This window comes from Meleagris gallopavo, chromosome 7, assembly GCF_000146605.3.
Source record: "Meleagris gallopavo isolate NT-WF06-2002-E0010 breed Aviagen turkey brand Nicholas breeding stock chromosome 7, Turkey_5.1, whole genome shotgun sequence".
Lineage (NCBI taxonomy): Eukaryota > Metazoa > Chordata > Aves > Galliformes > Phasianidae > Meleagris > Meleagris gallopavo.
Window position 1 is genome coordinate 4,348,601 of NC_015017.2, and position 19,963 is coordinate 4,368,563.

General features: G+C 41.1%; 1 protein-coding gene across 4 annotated transcripts in view; it reads right to left on the reverse strand.

Moving 5' to 3' along the window:
* CPS1 (carbamoyl-phosphate synthase 1) overlaps positions 1-19,963 on the reverse strand; it is a 243,899-nt gene that overhangs the window by 91,302 nt on the left and 132,634 nt on the right. For all 4 annotated transcript variants that reach the window (XR_004160253.1, XR_004160254.1, XR_004160252.1 and 1 more), the window contains exons 43-46: positions 13,614-13,723; positions 7,465-7,564; positions 6,793-6,890; positions 5,814-5,981 (exon numbers count right to left, since the gene is read on the reverse strand). The gene's annotated coding sequence lies outside the window, so the exon portion shown is untranslated. The remainder of the gene's footprint in view (positions 1-5,813; positions 5,982-6,792; positions 6,891-7,464; positions 7,565-13,613; positions 13,724-19,963) is intronic.

The following is a 19,963-nucleotide window of genomic DNA, read 5'->3' on the forward strand; positions in this document are numbered from 1 at the left end:
ACAGAATCAAATTGTGACCAGCTCCCTGCGCCACATGTTAAAACAAATACCAATAGGAATCTTTCCTGAACAACTGACCGAGCCTCCAGGTTGGGCACTGCAACTGTCCCTCAGAACTCCCCAAAGCTCCAGCAATTCCAGAGAAGATGCAGCGCTCAGAGCAGAAGGCAGGAATTGTCATTTCAAAGAGTTAGGATCACAGAATGCGCTTGGTTTTGTATTTGCATGTTTTTCTAAAAGAACATATATGAAGATCTGCAGTGCAAAAACCCCAGGTCCAAAGTCCCAGGACTGCAAATTAAAAGGCACTTTTTTCTTTTCTTATTTTTCCTTCATCCTTCAAAGAATTTCAGCACAAGTTCTCTGCATCTGAGGTCAATGTGTAAAGCACTGCTTTCTGCCGCAGACCCAGGAGTCCCCAGCAAGAAGATCCTAGAAATAAACATGCCTCTGCCAAACCCTCTAGCTTTGATAAAATAACATTTTGACTGAATTGTTATTTTACCCGCAGTGTTCTCACTAACCCTGTTCCAACTACAATGAAGTTAAGAAACATCACATCTCCAATCTTTTCTCCCGTTCTTTAGCCATCACAAAGAATTTCTAAAAAAGAAAGATACGGCCCTTTTTTGTTCAGTTCTTTTGTAAATCACTATTAAATCTGCATTCGCACTTTATGGTACAGTTAGAAGCAATTTTATTAAAGTATTTACGATTATGAAGGGCATAATATGAAAATGATCCATCTCTCCTCTTTCTACTGATTCATAATATGAGAGTGGGAGTTCAGGCAATAAAATTACCAGCACGCCAGTGTCAAACAAATGAAAGATGCCACTTTATGCAGCACGTGAGCACCTTATAGAATTCACTATTGCAAGATGGCTAAATGTCAAGTGGGGCTGGATTGAAATGCAATCGGACAGCACAGTTAAGAGATGGCAGAGATGCCCTTCCTACAGCAAGGTACTCCCAGTGTGTTTTCCTGACCCTGAGAAGGGGGACCCGCACCCCACATCCATTCCTACAGCAGAAGGTTGACCACATCTGAGGTGAAAGGATGCTGTGCTATATGTGCTATTTTCCTGTTTATCATTTCTAAGATGCAAAATTGGAGTGGGCTGGCTTGATTCCAGCATTCCTAGCTTCAAATGCTAATTGCAGCCGATATTACTGATAGCTCTGCTGCTACTCCATACAGCAAACTGCATACCACTAGGTAATGAGTAATGAATGCGCAATCAAATCTGGAGGAGAGGGCGTTTTTCAAGCCTTTAAACCTCAATAACATTCCACAAACATAAAAGCAAATTCACAATCAGGAATGCAAGACCTAATCCATCTGAGGCACTGTTACCTCCACTTTTACATGAAAGCTGATGCTCTCACTCCCGAAGTGAACGCTTTGGCCTCATCTCAGTTGGATAAGGACGGTGGGGCCAGGGCTGGTGTCCTAACACTAGGTAGGAAGAAACACTTGCATGCCTACTGTTGCAGTGCCAGTGACAGACAGAAGCTGCACACAGTAACAAGTGGTGTGCTGATTCCACCCGCAGAGCACTTGACTGACTGAAACAGCATTTCTAACCCCTTTTTTAAATTCCTGGAGTACTTTTTCTTTACTTTGCACACAGAATTGAAAGACACCTACTTGATTTCTTCTTGTATATTTAATTCTAAAGGATGCTGTGTACTTCCCTCCCAAGTGATAATGAGGAGTTACTCCAGAGTGTTAAAGAGGACAGAAGCCATGGCACCACCTGGTATGTAAATGAAAGACTCCAGCCCCTCTGCATAGCAGCTGTAATGAAAGGAAGAGGCATTATGGTTGCTGCACAGTTCTTTGCATTTCCTCCTCCAGCTGGTGATTGCTAGGAACACCCCTGAAGGAAGCAGAAAGACTGATGTTTTGTTCCATGGGAAGCTTTGATGGAAGTTCCCATCCCGCTCTCTAGTACAGGGCATCCATTTTATTACAGGGTGGGGAAATTTATGGTATACGTTAACTGCAAGACTCCCAAGGACAAACACACACAAGAAAACAGAGGTGGAGCTCTGAAAGAAAGGAACCTGTCCAATTTGCTCTATGTTAAAACCTGATAGAAATCAGGAGAACAAGTGCAACAAGATCAGGTGAAAATCATGATCAGAACCACACAAAGCTTTCTTCATTCCTTTGAACCAATAATATGTGTTCAAGCTTTCATACCACATTAAATTTTTTGTGGATTTGCACTCTGAGGAAAGATCATGATAAATTCCTGCAGTATGCAAGCCAATGGGCTTAGCCTTTGCAGGAGAAAAGAAATAGTGATGTTTGCATGATAAAGTTTTGCTTTTGATGCTTACCATTTTGCTTTCATTGCATCACTTTTGTTAACATGTATTTATGCACACTAAAGATTACATAAAAGTCATTCTGAAAAGATAACACACAGTAGGATTTGGAAGGGTGAAATCAAATAATCCCATCAGCTCTGCATTTAGTACCAGCTAGAAAAAGGGACAAGATCTACAACATCCTTTCTTGTTTACTTTGTGTAATTGCTTTTGAGCTTTCTTGCAAATGGGTTTGCTGAGAAACACTGTTTTGTCTCCAGTAAGGTCTGCTTTCATCCCAGTACACAAGGTTCTGGGACCAGAGACAATAAAGGAGATAAAGTAACTGTAAAGGCCCAAGCTCTCAAAATGCCTCTGCTATTTTTTCTCCTGTAGGAAACAAAACCCAAGTTTCTGATATCTTTATAGATCACACAACCAACTTCTTGCAGGATAGGTGCAGAACCGTGGATTGCAGACTCACAAAGCTGATAATTACAATAAATGTAACAACTGATTGAAGTATTGTCGCTGAAAGTAATTCTCAAATGTAAATTGCCAAAACATAAATTTTAACAAGCAGCAAAAAGCAAATATTTCAGATCTCCAATTTTATTTCTACTTTTCCAAAGAAAAAGCTAAAAGAGAAAGAAATATTGCCACTAAACGTTTTGAAAGAGAGAGAAGTGCTGTTAGTGGTATTTGCAAACACCCACCAGCTTGCCATTTGCCCTAGCATCACAAGATCACAATTCCGTTTGGGGATCAGAGTGAAACCAGACCATGGGAGATTTGCTCGGCTCTTGCACAGAGGCAGCTGGGGGAAGAAGGATACTGATAGTTCACATTTCCCTAGAAATCACAAATCCCCCTCCAAAGCTCTCAGAAGCCTGCAGGATTCTTTTCACTGACTTCAGCGGGGTTGGATCAAATCCTTATGCATGCTGTGGCTCCTGAGGTTGGAAGTGTTTCAAGCTTACCCTGTTCACGTTTACCGACTGCTCTGCTGGAGATGATTTATTTATTGTCTCAAAATTCTCCTTCTCTTGTTTAATACAAATAGTTTATCATTGTATTGAGGAGTTCACTGCAGGCAAGAAGGAAGGCAACAATGCATTCCTTGTGCTGGCTCATGAAACTCCTCTTTCTGATGCAGAGGTGAGCTGGGGAAAGCCTTGTGCAGATGACCTGCAATTAGATCTACAGTAAACAGGGGACTGGAAAGGAAAAAGAAGAAAACAAAGTAGGGGTAACTTACGAAGAGAGGAAGAAAAAGAAGGGAGAGACAGATATGGAAGTCAATTCTAAGTTATAGGACCCTATCAAATAATTTTGGGTAGATCACAAGACGTTCCTGATCTCAAGACCTTTAACCAATGACACCATTTATGCTAGGGCAGGCACAGAAACTGTCCATCGTTCTTGACATGATGGGCAAGCCCGTGGTGGGTAGGTATGGCCAGGTTTGGAATTGAGAAGTCTCTACAGCAAGGTTCAGCTTCCAGCCACAGATTGTACTGATGTCCAGCAGCAAGCCATCCTTTCTCCTACAGCTAACCACTGGGATTCCTGCATGGATTACAGCTCAAGTCTGCTGGATTATGGGTTTGGCTCAGGTTAAAAAGATGTTCTTTATCTACCTTGTTAAAGCAATTGAGAAGGTTCAGAGTGGAAGCAGTTAACAACATGCTAAGTGCAATTTAGGGCTCTTCTGCCTGGAAAAAAGCCAACTGAAACAGAATCACACAGGTATTTTCCTATCGAGCCACCTCAGAAATGCACATACATGCTACAGCTGGCTACATAATAAACTGAAATAAACTGTAATTGTTCCTCAGGCTGTTGCCCCTCAGGATCGTTTCCAGGGTTTTCAAATTACATGAGTAACTACATTCTTCTAAGTCTTTGCATCCTCTTTCTAATTAAAACATCTCTCACACTTATCAAAGCAGAGATATTAGCATTCCAGGCCAGGCACCTTTCCTTCCTAACAATTCCCTGTGTGCCTGGTAAGAAAGCCAGCAAAAGAATAGAAGGAAAAAAAAAAAGGCGAGACAAAGAGAGACGGGCTCCTTCTCTTATATCCAAATCAAATCTGTTTTAGCAGTTGTCTTTCTACACTCCCCTGTTCTTACTGGCCATCATACTATTTTACAAAGCTGTCACCATATGCGAGATATTTGGCTTCAGGGAGAAAATGATCAAGATGAAAGAATTACCTACTCAACTTCCACCAGCCTCGTGAATCATTCATGTTCCTTACCTGAATCACAGCCAGCTGCAGTTACCTATCACATTCTGGATTTAAGATACGTACAATGTAACATTTACCAATGATCATTTCAAATATTCCATTAACCCTCCCTTCAAATACACACGTTCTATGCTAACTTACTACAGGAAGAAACAAATTATTGTACAGTTTGGCATCTTGTTGAAGTGCTACAGTTTTAGCTGGAAGGTACACAGGTTTATACAGCCAAGGAGTGATTTTGTTTATGATATTTCAGAAGCTGTACCTAAGGATGAGAATACCAGCTTCCCCTGGACTTTTCTAACAGCAGGTTTTAGATTCCCAAATGAGAACTGCAATAGGTGGAAGCCAAAAGTAAGAAAGCCTATACCAATGAATCAGACAAGTAGAATACGCCTCACCAAGGATGCTCATGTACCAATGACCTATGCAAAATCATGTATAAGGCTCACAAAAGTTGTTGGGAAATGCTCTAAGTTCACCACGCAAACTATTTAAACTCAGTTCAGCAGAATCTATGTGAAATTTTATGCAGGAAAACCAACACTGGAGTAAACCACGTGCTCCTGTGTCCCCATTTAAAAAACCAGGTATATAACCTCACAGCTACGACAAAAACTACCACCCAAAACCAAACAGATATTGCTCCAAGGCTAATTAAGATGTCTCGTAACTAAATTGCTGCTGCATTTATCAAATTTCAGCAGCAAAGGTAAAAGTACATTTTGAACCACCTGAAATAAATTCTGAAGACTTCCAGCAGGTCACTTCTACCCTGAGGCTTTTGTGTCAGTGCTGAACATATTGCTCCTGCCAGCACAGGTCTCATCAAGGCACCGCAGGCAGAGCAAGGCCAGTATGATCCTGCTACCCAAACTTTTATTGCAGTAATGGGATTACAGGGAGAATTGGTTCAAAGATGAAATAAAGTGTTCAGTTAAAGCCATTAAAAATAGTTACTTTGCTGTCAGATTATTAATCGTCTGTCATAATATTCTTAGAGGTGATTATAAAAAGTATATTTCTGTGTAGTCAGAACGCCCTTCTGTCAGACGCTGTGGTAAATGAAGATCCAGCAATAGAAACACTGCCTCTGCACAGAAACACTGCCATCTCTTGATGAGCACCAGGCAGACAGCCACTGACTGCAGCCAGGCATGCACTCAAGATGTGGCAAACACCAGGTTAGCTGTTTTAAACACTAATGGAATACTTTTTTTCTAACTTAGCTTTATCTTACCTTTCAGGTAAGAGAACGCGTTGTTCTGCAAGCTCAGGGTAATTCATTAAGCCATGGTAACTGCTATGCAGACAAAGCTCAGTTGAACCAGATTACTTTTCCTCCAGGCACCCAATTTTGCTCTTTCGTTGCTGTAGCACTGGAGACTTCAGCAGTTACTCTTGGAACCTGCAACACAAAAGCAGATTTAGTGCTGGAAAATCACTGAATGATACAGCATGAAATACTACAAAGCCAAACACAGCTTTTTCACACAAAAGTTGCATCAAACGAAGCAGCACATAGTGAGCCAGTGTTGCTGCCGCTGTGCTATTGATCAATGAGACCCTGTCCTGAGGCTCCCCTGCTGAAAAGCTTCACCTCAGCCCTGTGGAACAGGGTCTGTGCAGGAGCATATACTGTGGTTCTTCAGAGGAAAAACACATTTCTAGCAAAAACTCCAGCATCTCTCTCACTGGAAATGAATCATTTCTTTCATACCCTTTGTGAGCCAGTTAATAACTTCTTTTTCCTTTGATTAATACCAATACAACCATGGTAAGGGCAAGAGTAGATTTTCTGCTTGGACTGGTTAATTTTCATGATTATTTTGCAAGGCATCTGGGTCAGCCACTGAGGCATCTGTGTATTCACTATCCTTCAGTGGTACATAATGAAGGCATAAGTGAATACTGCAAAATTTGGGGATTCTAGTTCAGTGGGAACATGAAATTGTGTCAATGGAACAAGTGACCTATTCCAAATTTCAGTCATGATATATGGTAGAAATTTTTAAAATATGCATTAAGGAATATTGAAAGATAGCAGCTATTTTAAAAGAGTATGTCCTTGAAATAGAGACCAGGAGAAAAAACGTTCATTCACTTCAGGTAAATCTCCCACTATACCACACAAAGACCATCTCCCAAAAGAAAATCCAGATAATAACCACAGATTCAGATTCAGATTCAGAAGGCCTGGATACTTCGATGCAACTCACCACGGCCAGTCTGTGCTGGAAGCAGCCACCAACAGATGTCCACAAAGTCCTGCTTCTGGACACAGATTCACAGAGGCTCTAGTTTCCAGGCATTAAGTCTGTAGATATGGTTTTAACAAACAAAAAAAAAAAAACAAAAAAAAAGGTTAAAATTGTTGGTTTCTCACATATGGAAACATTATTAGGAAGCAGATTCTGAAGGAAGGAAAGTTGACAGCAATGCAACACAGGCTGCCAAGGTGTACGAGGCCTTGAAGTACATAAATACATGACTTTTGTCTTTTGTGTTTCCCTGCCTTCAGATTTTACCTCTGGAAGCACGCATTGCTTCTTGTTACTTTAAACTGTAATTAACTGTGGAAAATTATATTTTTTAAGTTGTCTTTGCTGACATGTCTTAACCTCCCTAATACACGTCTAATTCTTATCTCCTCCATGCACTCCCACTAACGTGACTGGCATCCCCACCTTCCCCTCAGCCCTGCAGACATGCATTTCTCCACCAGTCCCCTCAGAATCACCCCAACACTGAGGGACCCTGTATGAGGGACTGGCTATGAGGGAGCTAGGGATTCCTTAGAAAAAAAGAAGAGACTAATAAGCAGACACAGTGCCCCCCCTGCTCCAAGTCTATGCTATAAGTCATTTAACACCACATGTAGGACTGCTTACCTTTTCTTCTAACGCATCCAATGAAGGAGGACCGTGATCTCAGGAACTGAGAAGCAATCCAGCAGGCTGAAGCTGACAAGAGGTTGAACCACTTACTGAACTGCAAAAGAATATTAAGATCTGTGAGAAGAGGGGGGTTTGGTTCACTGGGAAAGCCTTTGGTTGATGGGAAGTGGTACAGTGACTTCCAGTGAAGCTGCTCCTGAAAGGAAATTCAATTTAAGAATAACGTGCAGATTTCTTTTTCAATACCCAGTTTGTCAACGCTGGGATAAATAACTCAGGAATGCATTAGGTTATTTGCATCTCCAAGGCAAGAACAAATACCTTTATGGATTTATGTAAGACAGGTTATCAGGCTCCACAAAGGCCTCAGTGGATGACATTCAGCAATCTGCAGTGTGCAGACACAGGAGTAATGTCCTCTGCCTGCTTCAGGAGCCATGGACTGATATCACAGCACTGCTCCAGGCAGTGGCTGCTGCTCAGATTAAATCCTCTTCCCATCACCTGAGCTCACCACACTGGAGTGGGTGAGACAGGGCACCTCCTTACCCCCAGATCCAGCCATACAATGACACAAGGTAGAGCTGCAAGAGTAGAGCAACTGGAAGATATTCAGAAGTGCACTCGTGATCCCTGCCGAAATGCTCATATGGATGTATCTAGAAATACTTTCAAAGTGGAAATGAATTAGAACTGGTTGAATTTGTCTCCATGAATAATTTAGCAGCTACATTTTGTATTAATTGTTGAATAATTTATTCACAAATAAATTTTCTCCGTTATTTGACCTCTGCCACAGAGTAAATGAGTGCTATTTGGCAAATAAATTACTGTACAGTATTTATATGAATACATTAATTCTGAAAATATTTGCCTATTACCCCATTACTTCCGAATTCAATTTTCTTAACCCTTCCTCTTGCAGTTTGCACTCATTGCAGACAGCAGTCAGCCTTCATTTAGAAGCTGTTCCTATTGCCTAATCTGGTTCAATCTAATTACATGTCTCAGTGTATATTCCAAACTATTTCAACCCGTTCTCAGCATGTTCCTTCTGGATGAAGTCTGGAGATCAGCTGCAATAGACATGGTGATGTGCAAGAGTGGCTGGCTGGATGTGGGCAGCAGCAATTATGGGAAATACTTCAACAGAAATGTGAGTTTTTTTGAAGGGCACCTGAGCATACACAGAATCTCACAGATACTTGGCAGGGACTATGCACGTAATCTTTGGACTTTTAGGAAAATCATTTTCTGAAATATTCTTTTTATCTAAACTCCAGGGCTGCCAATTTTGTACAGTTACAATCATAACTAGAAGGTGAACACTTCCATTCCTGCAAGTGCTCAAGGCCAGGTTGGAAGGGGGGTTTGAGCAACACAACCTAGTGTCCCTGCTGATGGCAGAAGAGGTGGAACTAGAAGAACTTGAATGCTCCCTGCAAACCAAACCATTCCATGATTCTTGCATCCATAAAAATAGAGATCATGGTGCCTTATAGACATCTTTCTACTTTGGTATTTATGGGAAACGGTGTTTGTGAGAAATGCATTACTAGCTGCAAAAATTTGCTTAGAATATTTGTAGTCAACACATACTTGAGAAACATGTCTGAAAACTACCTTAGCTCTCTCCTCATAGAAATGAGCAATGCACCTATAAAGAAATCATGCTGGACTGAACTCTGCCTTCAAAGACAGCTGCAGCAACAGAGAAGTTGCAAGGCACTGCACTGCATGTTCAAATATAATTAAAAAATGTTAGAAGACCTGGATAATACATAGTTGACAGGATATTTGGTTCACAGATTTATGGTAAACATATCAAGGCTGTTTTCTTCTAACCATGCTCCTGTGACTTTGAATCCAGCAACTATCCTAGACAAGGTAAGAAGTGAACAAGAACTACATGAGCCCTGTGGTTTGAGGGCTCCATGTGAGTGGTTTGCTGCAATTGGCAGAACTATGCAATGAGGGAACAAAGCTGAAGAGAAACGCTGCAGGATTTTATCACCCTTCACTTGCCACTTTTCAGTGAAAAGCATAAAAACTTTACTGCTAAATTTGCTTTGACAAATTGTCTGTTAAAGGCAATAATCCCCCAATATTTTCAATCACAGTGACAGCTGATATTTTTTTTTCCTTGGAGGAGGTCAGCATCTTGGATATAAATATTTAACAAAACCCATCACTGTAAACATGAGGATTGGTAATTTTGAGCCCCTTCTACATTCAACCAAACCAAATGCTAGTTGGGCTGGCACTGGCAGATTTTCTGCATTGACCATATGGGAAAAGGAACACAGTCAAAATGATTCCCACTCTTCCACGCTAGAAATGTTAGGTGAGGATATTGAAGAGCTCATACATGCTGCTGTAATCTACTTGGTGCCTACTGTTCTCCACCAGAGAAGGAAGCATAAGAAAATCCTTGTACTCTGTAATTTAATACCACCATTGCAGGTTGAAACACCCTAGACTGCACTTTTAGGAAAGGGTATAAAGAAGAGACAGAGCACTGTGTACATTTGGGATGATTTCATCTCTTTCATCCAGAGAGTAAATGTTGACTGAGACAAGACCTTTATCCTGCAGGGATCATACAAATTCTCAGCCCTTCTTGCATCTTTTCCACTCTTTTCCTAAAGAGAGCAATACAAGAGCTTCTCCCTTCCTGGTTTTTGAGTTTCTCTTGCCCTCAGTTTGAATAGCTACCTGCTTTCAGACCATAGCCAAGGTTACCCGGGAATGAAAAGCTCCCCCTGATGCCTTCTTTTTTATTTTTTTTCCTTCTTGTTAAATGTAACTATTTAATGATTTCTGTTTGTTTGCTTTTCACTTTGTGGGAACAGAAAAAATCAATCTGGAGAATCTTCTGGAGAAAGCTTCATCAAACACTGCCTACAGCCATTATACAGAAGGAGAATCACAAAGCTGTGCAGTGCCACTGTGTCACTGCATTTCATACAAAATGGTTAGGTGTTGGTTTTGTTTATTTTTTAAAGAGAGATCTCTCTTTAAAAAAATAAATTTCTCTCTTCTCTAAAGAGAGAGTTCAGTCCAGCTTGCTATCAGCTCTGAACATAACCACAAGGTTAAAAACTTGGATGGACATCTCCAATACTCAGTATTACATATCATGGAATGTGCAATTAGATGACGGATCTTGATCTTCACACAGTGGGAGTGAAGTGTATTTTTCATTTATTCTCTATGCAATTCCATGCATTGTTTTTCTGTTCTTTGTTACCTCAATTTTAATTTATCACGTCCATTATTTCCTTCTAAACAACTTACTTGCAGATGGAGAAGCAGAGAAGGGGAAGGGGGATTTACTGCTCTCATTTTTTGCACCTGCTTGCTTTCACTACAGGGCACTCTTTTTCATGCTTATTCTCTCATGTCTCTTTCAATTATAGGCAGTTTTCTTCAAAGTGTTATCTCTGAGTAGCCTCACAAGGAGGGCCTAGCTGTTTTTCCTACTTGCATTCTTCTCTTCCAAAGATATAATTAGTGGTATCCCTTAGGATTTAGCGATGCTCTTCCCTTGAAACAGATTATCTATTGTCATCTATTTTCTGGATTTCACATTCCCCAGGAAGTATTCTTTTACTGAGCTATTATACTCACAGCTGAATTTATTGGAAAATTTGCAGCACTTGTAGCCAAAAAGCAGTTGGTACTTACATGAGACGTAGATCTTGAAATAATCCACTAAAAAGAGAAAATTCACTACGAAATAATTTATTTCTTATAGTTGTGTGTTTTGATTCACTCACGGTCCTGCCTACAAATGATGCACTCATCTCAATTTCTGGATATCAAATTTCTGGATAGCATATGAGTAGGAAGTCCTTAACTGAGATCTCTGTCTGGATCATAAAATAGTGTTTATAGTTTTTATAAACCGGAAATGACTGCAGAAGGTAAGCATTTTTTGGCTGGCCATGACCAATGTAACATCACATAACATTTCTTCAGTAACCAGAAAATATATTGATCTGCTTCTTCACCTGGCACATGCAAATCCTGGGCTAGGTCCTTTGTTTAGTAAATAATCAGAATTACCTGTCATTTTTTACTAGCTAGACCCTTTTCAGCTTTGGTTTTTGAAGATCCTGGGGACAAGCAACCACCAGTCTCTCCAACAGTTTTCTCCCTTCCTGTGAAGGTCAGGATGCCCTTGGTGCCAACTGGATTGACACAGGAGGCTTCACAGCACTCAGCATCTATTTCTCCTTCCCACATTTGTCTACGTCCTTCCTTGTTCTCCCATAACTCTATCACCTGGGATGGTTTTGACAATTCTTTCCTACATGCTCAATCTGATTTAGTTTTCGTATATTTCCCCAGGGACTTGAATTGCTGTTCATGCCCCATTTAGTTTCCTTTTAGAGAGAACACCTCTTCGTGTAAATGTAGTGTCCTTAGCCCCAGGAACATGAAAGGGAGTGTGGAGCAATTTCAAGGCTGCTCAATTTCTTTGACTCTTACTTTGCTCACTTTCCTACTGTTCTTCAAGGAGGACCTCTCGCTAGACCTATAGAATTTAGTCAGTGCACCAATCCGATTTCTCATTTCATGCATTCTTTGCATTGTCTGCATGAAAACATAGCCCAGTCACAGCTTTCGTCCCCTTGCTCTCAGCAACAAGTTGTCACACACTTCAACCACCAATCACTCCTTGGGAAAAAAGGAGAAGTCTTATAATAAGTACCAAACCAGTAATGCTGGAGTGTTCTCAAATATGGTCAGTCCCTCACTGCTCCTGGTTGCTCTGCCAACAGCACAAGCCCAGGGGGTGAACCAGTTGGATTGCAGCATTTCAGAGAAGTACTTGCTTGTCTGGAAGGCAGCCTAAAGAAATGTAAACGTGTGTAGGAGGATCTATGCTTTCGGCTGGCTCCTCAGAACAGAACAACTTTTAATTAATTTTCTTAAATGCTGCCACAGGCTCCTCTTAAATTGATGAGAAGTGCATTTCACTTTTCTCTACAGAAAGGCATTGTAGATTACACTTAATCTGATTAGGCAGAAAAAAAGAAGAAGAAGCCAGCTGTGTTCTGAGGGCTTTAAATATCTCCTTTTAAACAGAGAACAACGTTTATATCAATTCATATTAGTAAGAGGTAAAGCATAGCTAAACAATCATTTAAAAATATCACATAACTATTTTATTATTGAAGCCTCCTTGTTATGAAGGCATCTTAGAGTAAAAAAAAAAATCTGAGCAAAAACTGTAATTTACTGACTCTGAAAGTGTTAAAGAATTAAAGCGGTAGAGATTTAAGATTATCTACCAAGGAAATGAGCCTTGAGACCTGTATCACAATGTATTTGGTTACAATTTCATTTCTGAGGGAAATTATATTAAAAAAAAAAAATCACATAAATCTTTTCAAATAAGGAAAGAGATACTGAGGAATCAGGATGAGATTATATCTCCTGGCCATTACTTCCATCCAGAGGACTTTATTTTGCAAAGCAGCTGAATAACCTTACCCACATGAGCAATGAAAAGCCGATTCATCACTTTAAATCAATGGTCCCAGTTGACTTAATTGAGCCCTGAAAAAGGCCCCTGAGGCTAGACTGTGTCAGTGAAGGCTGTCCTGCTTATGACAAAGCAAGGAACAGAAACCCAGACTCCGTTCCCTTTTCATCGCTACCTTACTACATGTAGTAAGAACCATGAAGACTGTTGTTAATGGGAGAAGGGAGACTGTAAGCTTGTCTTCAGTTTGGATATTTGTCCCACACAAACACAAAACCAAATCTGACATTTATCTAATTATTCTGACACAATGTCCTCAATGAGGTAAAGATCAGAAGCATGAGGGGATGCTGAAGGGAAGGTTAAAAATGACGTACAGCTACACTAACATTGAGGCTTAAGAAGAGTGAGACGATATGGCCAAGCTATATGTATTGTAGCAAGATACAATGGACTGAAAGTAAAAAGAGGTATATTTTAATTTGTGAGAGGTAACATGGCTGGAAGTAGAACTGTGTAGAATAGATCAGTTGGAAAGGATTTTTAAAAGTCTCTTAGTCCAACTGCCTGATCAGTAATCAGGAAGGAAATGCAGTGAATGCATTTTACAAATGATTCACAGGTATCCAAAAGAAGACAAGGAACTTACCGATGTGTTACACCAAGGAGAATGCTTCACTTTTCAAACTGACTGGGCAGTAGCGTTCAGGAGCATTTGGTCAGCTCTCTTACTTGTTTCATCCTGGTAGCCTCCATCATCTGATATTCAGAAGACAAAGAAAAGGTCGTATTTTGTTGCTGTATTTTTTTTCTTTCCTACTTCCATCTGAGCTAAGAGGCCTACAGCAATGAGGTATCTGGTGCCATATGGGATAACTGCTGCTGCAAAGAGCAGATAATCTGAACCAATTTCAACACTCTCACCCCCATACCCAAGCTTCATAGTCAACTTAAGCCAAGACAAAGCAGCCATGCTCAGCACAGTCGACAAGTTCACACCAATCAGGTGATGAGATCATCTTACAAAGGATAATACCCATAGTTCATAAGATGTCCACATTGTTGTATGCTTTATCACCTTTACCCAAAAGTCAGTAGGAAATGAATCATTGCATCATGGGAAGGCATGCTACCTGTTCAGCAGTAAGCAGCCCAGGATACAAGTAATTTAACCTGGTCCTGCTCATCTGATGAGCTCTTTTGATGAAAACCTACAAAACCAACTTTTCCTTAAAGACAACACCAATTATATTGTCCCAGAAGTAATCCACCTTCTAAAAGCACTTCCAACTTCCAATTTCAGTGATGGAGATAATCAACTAGAGGAACACAGGGGCATGGTGGATTCACCACCAGTTCTGTATCAGAATTGGATGACTTTCCCAGATGTCTATTGTAGCTCACATGGAAGTTAAGAACAAACAATAGATATTATATAGCATTTTTCAAATTGTGTTATACATGACATTCAAACAACTGCAGCGACTTCCTCTAAATTAACTTGTAATAAAATTTGAAATAAGCAGTCCAGATTTAGAGATTCCTTCATTATGGAATAAACATTAAAGAAGGAAGTGATGCTGTTAGACAATAGATTTCTGCTGAAAACACTAGTGCATGTCATACAGCTAGTTTTAAGATCAAGATGTAAAATAGGTTTGTAAATATCATACTATCACTCATGATTCAAAAATCAGCCAGCAGGACGAGAACCAAAACAACAAATGTATGAGCTGTAATCATATCACTAGGCATCCTTTATGTCTCTAATAAAATACTGGAGTTTAGTTCCCGCTGAGAGTAGAGAAAAGCTGATAGTACTCTGATGTTGCACAGCAAACCAGAGAAACCTTGTCTGCAGATAAAAGAAACATAAACTCTAATGAAGACGTGCTTAAAAAAAAAAAAAAAAAAAGCTCTCAGCCTAATAGCCTAAAGGCATCTTAACTAAAATGTCTGAGAATGAAAACTGATCTGTTTAATTAATGCTGAGCTCTAATCGTTAACAGTAATTACATAACAAAAACTATCTCAAGACAGGGATTCATGCACTAGGAAATTAAATACAGTAGACAAAACAGTAATTAAAGAGCTGAACATTTTTGCTTATGAAACAGCATCTCGTACATGTACACTTGCATAAATGCCACATTGTGCCTTTCAGCTGTGGCACAGAAGAAACATCTGAGCTGGTGATCTACCTGACATTGCATTTCCAACATGATCTGCTATGTTTTGCTTCTATACATAAGAAGAAGCCACAAGCTGCTGCTTCCCATGCTTTCCTTCCTTGACATCACTGGTTCAAGAGTCAGGTGACCATTGGCCACCGAGCCAGTATTTTGAAAGCAGCATAAGCCATAGCAAAGAAATTAGGAGGCATCAAATGAAGTTAGAAATTAACAAGCTTAGAATAAATGGAGACATACTTCAAATACAGCAGAAGGCTACAGATCTGCAATTGACACAGACACCAAACATACCTGGATAAAATGACTGTATATCGACCTCATGGATGCAAAATGAAACATTTTACCTCGGAAATCAGAGCTGCAAATGGCAGAAAACAGCCTGGAGACTCAGGAAAGCCTGATGACTGCCTTGTTACTGAGACCTAGCCCTTCTCTGTGGCTACTGCTGGCACACAGACATAGAGACCTTTCAAGACCCCCATTTTACTTGGAGATTTTGAGACTGGGTCAGCCTTTTTCTAATTTCTCTTCCAATTCCCTTTTGTCACTGCACATTAGAGTTTGCTACAATGCTTTCAAAAGATTGGAGTAACAGGGTTACTTGGTGAAATTATGTTTGCCATTGTGGCCACTTGCCTCCACAGCAACGCATCTCCACCTCGGGGCCTCTGCTTCTGCTAGGGCAGACTCCAGAGATGCTTTTCCCACTGGAAATGTGTCCACTGTCTCAACAACTGCAATAAGCTCTGCATACCAGGTAGGGCTGGAACCACTCCCTGCTTGCAGCTGCAACGATCACATCTCTCCCTTGTACCATAACAGATTATCCATGACTACTGAGCTCCTGCAATCTTGGCTCCCTGAGCTATTTTTAAAAGAGCACAGCAAAGCCTACTGGTACAGCAATCTTCACTTCCAAATACCTGCAGTGTTCCTGGCTCTCCCCTTTGCTCCCAGCATTCAGTTGCCATTCTTTCTCCTTTAACTAGAAAGAAAGAGCCATCCAAAAGCAAGCAAAGCCAAAAGGATCATTTCCTTGCCTGCCTCATATTTCTGCAGCGTGCAAGGCTGGCATTCCTGCTGCCTGGTGATCCCTCAGCATCAGTGCCTCTGAGAGATACAATATTTGATGTTATCAAGAACCTGCTGAGCCGCCGTGGCTAATGCCCTCCCCACGAAGCAGTGTTTCCACCAACCTAACACATCACCCAGGGTTAGCTTGCTCCTTCCTTTCCGCTCCCAGATGCTTGCTCAGTTGAGGTCGTTTGGCCACAAATGACTCAGTCTGCCATGCAAAGAAAGGAGATGAACCCTTCTTCTCCCTCTGCTTCTGGTTATGTTTCCCCCCTACACCCTTTCCACAAAAAAATCAGAGCAGAATTTGGTACAATCCATTCTCCTTCTGCATCCTGCTCCCCGCTCACAAAAGCTTTCCTTTGTCAGATTTGTTGGCCTGTGACTGACAAGCAATTACAATAAGTAATTTCATTTCAGTGGAAGATAATAAAACGTGATACCGTAACTACCCACAGAGCCTCCAAAGTATTCATGTTCACTCTAATAACCTGGTGAGATGCTGTTAATCTTGACAGAGGCTGCCCAGCAGGTGCTAGGGAGCTGAATCTTCATATTCCTTCACTGTTTGCTGATCCTTCCACAGGGAGAGCTCCAAGCTGTTAAAATGCAACGGCCCTGCTCTATTTTTTAATTACATTTAGTTTATTAGAGGCACAATCAGATGCATAACTAATCTTGGAGCCTGCCCTGCCTTGCTGAGGAGAGAGAGGGAGGTGGGACTCACGCAGGCTCTGCCTTGGCTGTGTGCAGCCACTGTCCTCTGGGAGACAGAGAGATGGAGAAGGGGAATATGCAGAGCAGGAAGAACTTGGTTGTTTTCCAAAGCAGATGATTTGTACTGACACTTCCCTCCTCTGCCTGGGAACCCCTTCGATGCAAGCTGCTTTTGTTTTCCAATATTCCTGCTAAAGCTAAGTAAAGACTGAGGCTGATTTGTCATTTACATTCAGTCCACTTGTCCCCTCAGGAGCAGAGTGCCAATTGGCTGTGTATGGGAGATGGATACGTTTGGTACTGAAGAAATATAGGCATTCCCCTTAGGAATTCTGCATTTATCAACACTGCAGAAGCAATACTGCCTTTCCCTGAGATGCCTCCTGTGGATACACATCGGCGAGGGAGGAAAGGTAGGAAAAAAGAGGAGACAGGCAGCAACTCCCTAGAAATGGAGGCCACTTCTGTGCTTCTCAACAGGGAAATTACTTCCACTCCCCCATGGAAGCACAGGGAGAATTAGCCTTTTTTGCTCAAGCATCACAGATGGCTGTTTTTCACAGCAAACCCTAGGTCCTCCCTTTGAGAAAGCAGCACTTGCATCAGGAGCACCTTGGTGCTCTAACATTAGAACAGTGATGTTTGTTTCTAACTGAAAGCCTGGTTACTACTTAGGACATGCATCACCTTGGTACACAGGCCACGGCCTCTGCTCCTGAACAAGCAGAACCCTGCTCTACTACCAGAACAAAGGCAAAACCACCCTGCTTAGCATCCTGCAGCACTGCAAAGGATAACTAAATGCTCATGACCTGACAAAGCCAACTGGGAGCTCACAGAAAACAATGGCCTGAACAGTGACCTTCACAGAGGCCAACCTGGTCTCCCCGAGCCCCATGTGGTGCAGAGGGCAACAGAGAAGGGTTCTACAGCAGAGATTATGGGTTGGGGTTTTTTGACAACCTTGTTTTCTGTAACCAAAAGTACATCATAATGGAGGTAAGAAGGCAGAGATCTCTTTGGAAATGGGTATTTTGAGGACTAAATTGTAATTATGCTCCTTTTAAAGACAGGCAGTCAGAAGACTTGCTCACAACCAAGGGCAAAAGGTCTAAAAGGCTGTTACTAAAAGTTCCAACTCTGACCACAAAGCAAGAATCTAAGCTACAAGAGGACCAGCATGTTCCTCATTAAAATCCACCTGACTGTTGTTCAACAGTGTCTTATTCTTGTTTCAGTCTACTGTTCTTCATCCAACAGATCTCCAGATCCTGCTGAATTTGTGGGAAACACAGTATTCCTGGTGGAGAACAGTCCTATGCAGCACACTGCGTGGACCTCTCTGAGAGCTAATTCCTGTGCTCCCCTGTCATTTCTTTACAATTAGATGAAGCTTCAAAGGGAGGCATAATACATATTTTGCAGATAGTCAAGCTGTAGCTTTCTCCAAACACTGTTCAAAGAAAAAGCCATAAGATGTTGCTGGTATTGTCTGGAAATCTTACATCCTTGGACACAATGTCCTTTAATCCAGAGGGCCTTCTTGAATTTGCATAGTAAAAACGGGAGAAAAAAAATGAAATTCAGTATTTTTTTTTAATAATGAGAACATGGGAAATAAATAACCTTGGGCCTTCTCTCCTCCAAGAAGAGAGGTGATGTAAGAGCAAGCTAAGCACAGCTGACTTGTCTGGATTTAGAAGTATGGTCCAAAGCAACAAGAGAGCCTCTTGCATAAAATAAAAAGGTCAAGAGTATAAAGATGTGATCTCGCTGGGGGAAGAGAGCCAAGAAAACAGTTCCCTATTTAAATAGCTGATTAAACAAAATATAATTAAGGCTAGCTTGGCCCCTTTCCCAGAGTTCATAAACCCACACAAGGAATCTCCTTTGGGGGCAATACCACCTGACATGTGCCTTATTTAAATCAGGCCATTTAAATAGCTGACCTTTTTTAGTGTTGGCTCCTGCTTGTTCATGTACCAGCATCTCTTTCTGCAGCTAACCTTTTATCCTGCAGCCTGCCTGCTTCTGGCTTCTCCACCTTAAGTCACAGCACTGACTTAGTAGGAGTTGAATGGGATAAACTAGAACTAGGAAAGGATAAGAAAAGGAAACCCTTTGCTGTATTTTTATTTCCTAGGTCCCATTCATTGAACAATGGCCTGGTTAACATAGCCTCAAAGGGCTGATTGATTGAAAATCCCCAATTGTAAAAAAAAAAAACAAACATTTTGAGAGCAATGTTACACCAAGCTAATCCATGAGGATATCTGGACTATTGCCATCAATCTTGCAGGTACCCCAAAGCCTCATTTTGCCTTCAACAGCCTGATGCACTCTCTGCTGGACTGGTACCAGTAATCCACTGCTTGGCTAAGCCTGAGGAACAGATTTTTTAGCAGCAAATTAAATCTCCCAGGCACAAACCCAACCTAACCTGTTCTGCAGTTTCCAGACACGCATCTTGCATCCTATGAGCCCAGGTAGCTCAGCTCATCCTATAGCTCAGGTAGGCCTGGCTTTCCATATCTGTACTGACCACACAGATCTGTCATCCTTCTCTGCATGGAGCACAAATAATTTCTCTTTTGAAAAGAAAAAATCGCATCAGAAAAGCACTGCCAACTCACAACCTGGAAAGCCACAAGAAAGAGTGGGATGGAGCTTCTATCTAAAACACTCATTAAGGTCTTGATTCAAAATCCTTGAAGTCAGCAAGAGTTTTTGCATTGACTACAGGGGATTTTGCATCAAAATTTGATCTGGGAAGGAAGAACAGAATTGTAGTTATTGAGAGCTTTCATTAAAGTAGAACAGTGACTCCAACACAAATGTCAAAGTTAATGAAAGGACAAATGATGGTGTATTGCTCAGCAAGACATGCATGCTTATCCTGCACAGTAAATTATGCAGTAAACACTTCTCTTCCAGGATACATTTACTTTATCTTGATTCCTCTCAAATTTTATTTGCAAGAGAACAATATAAATTCAGAAAGTGATCTCCCAAATAT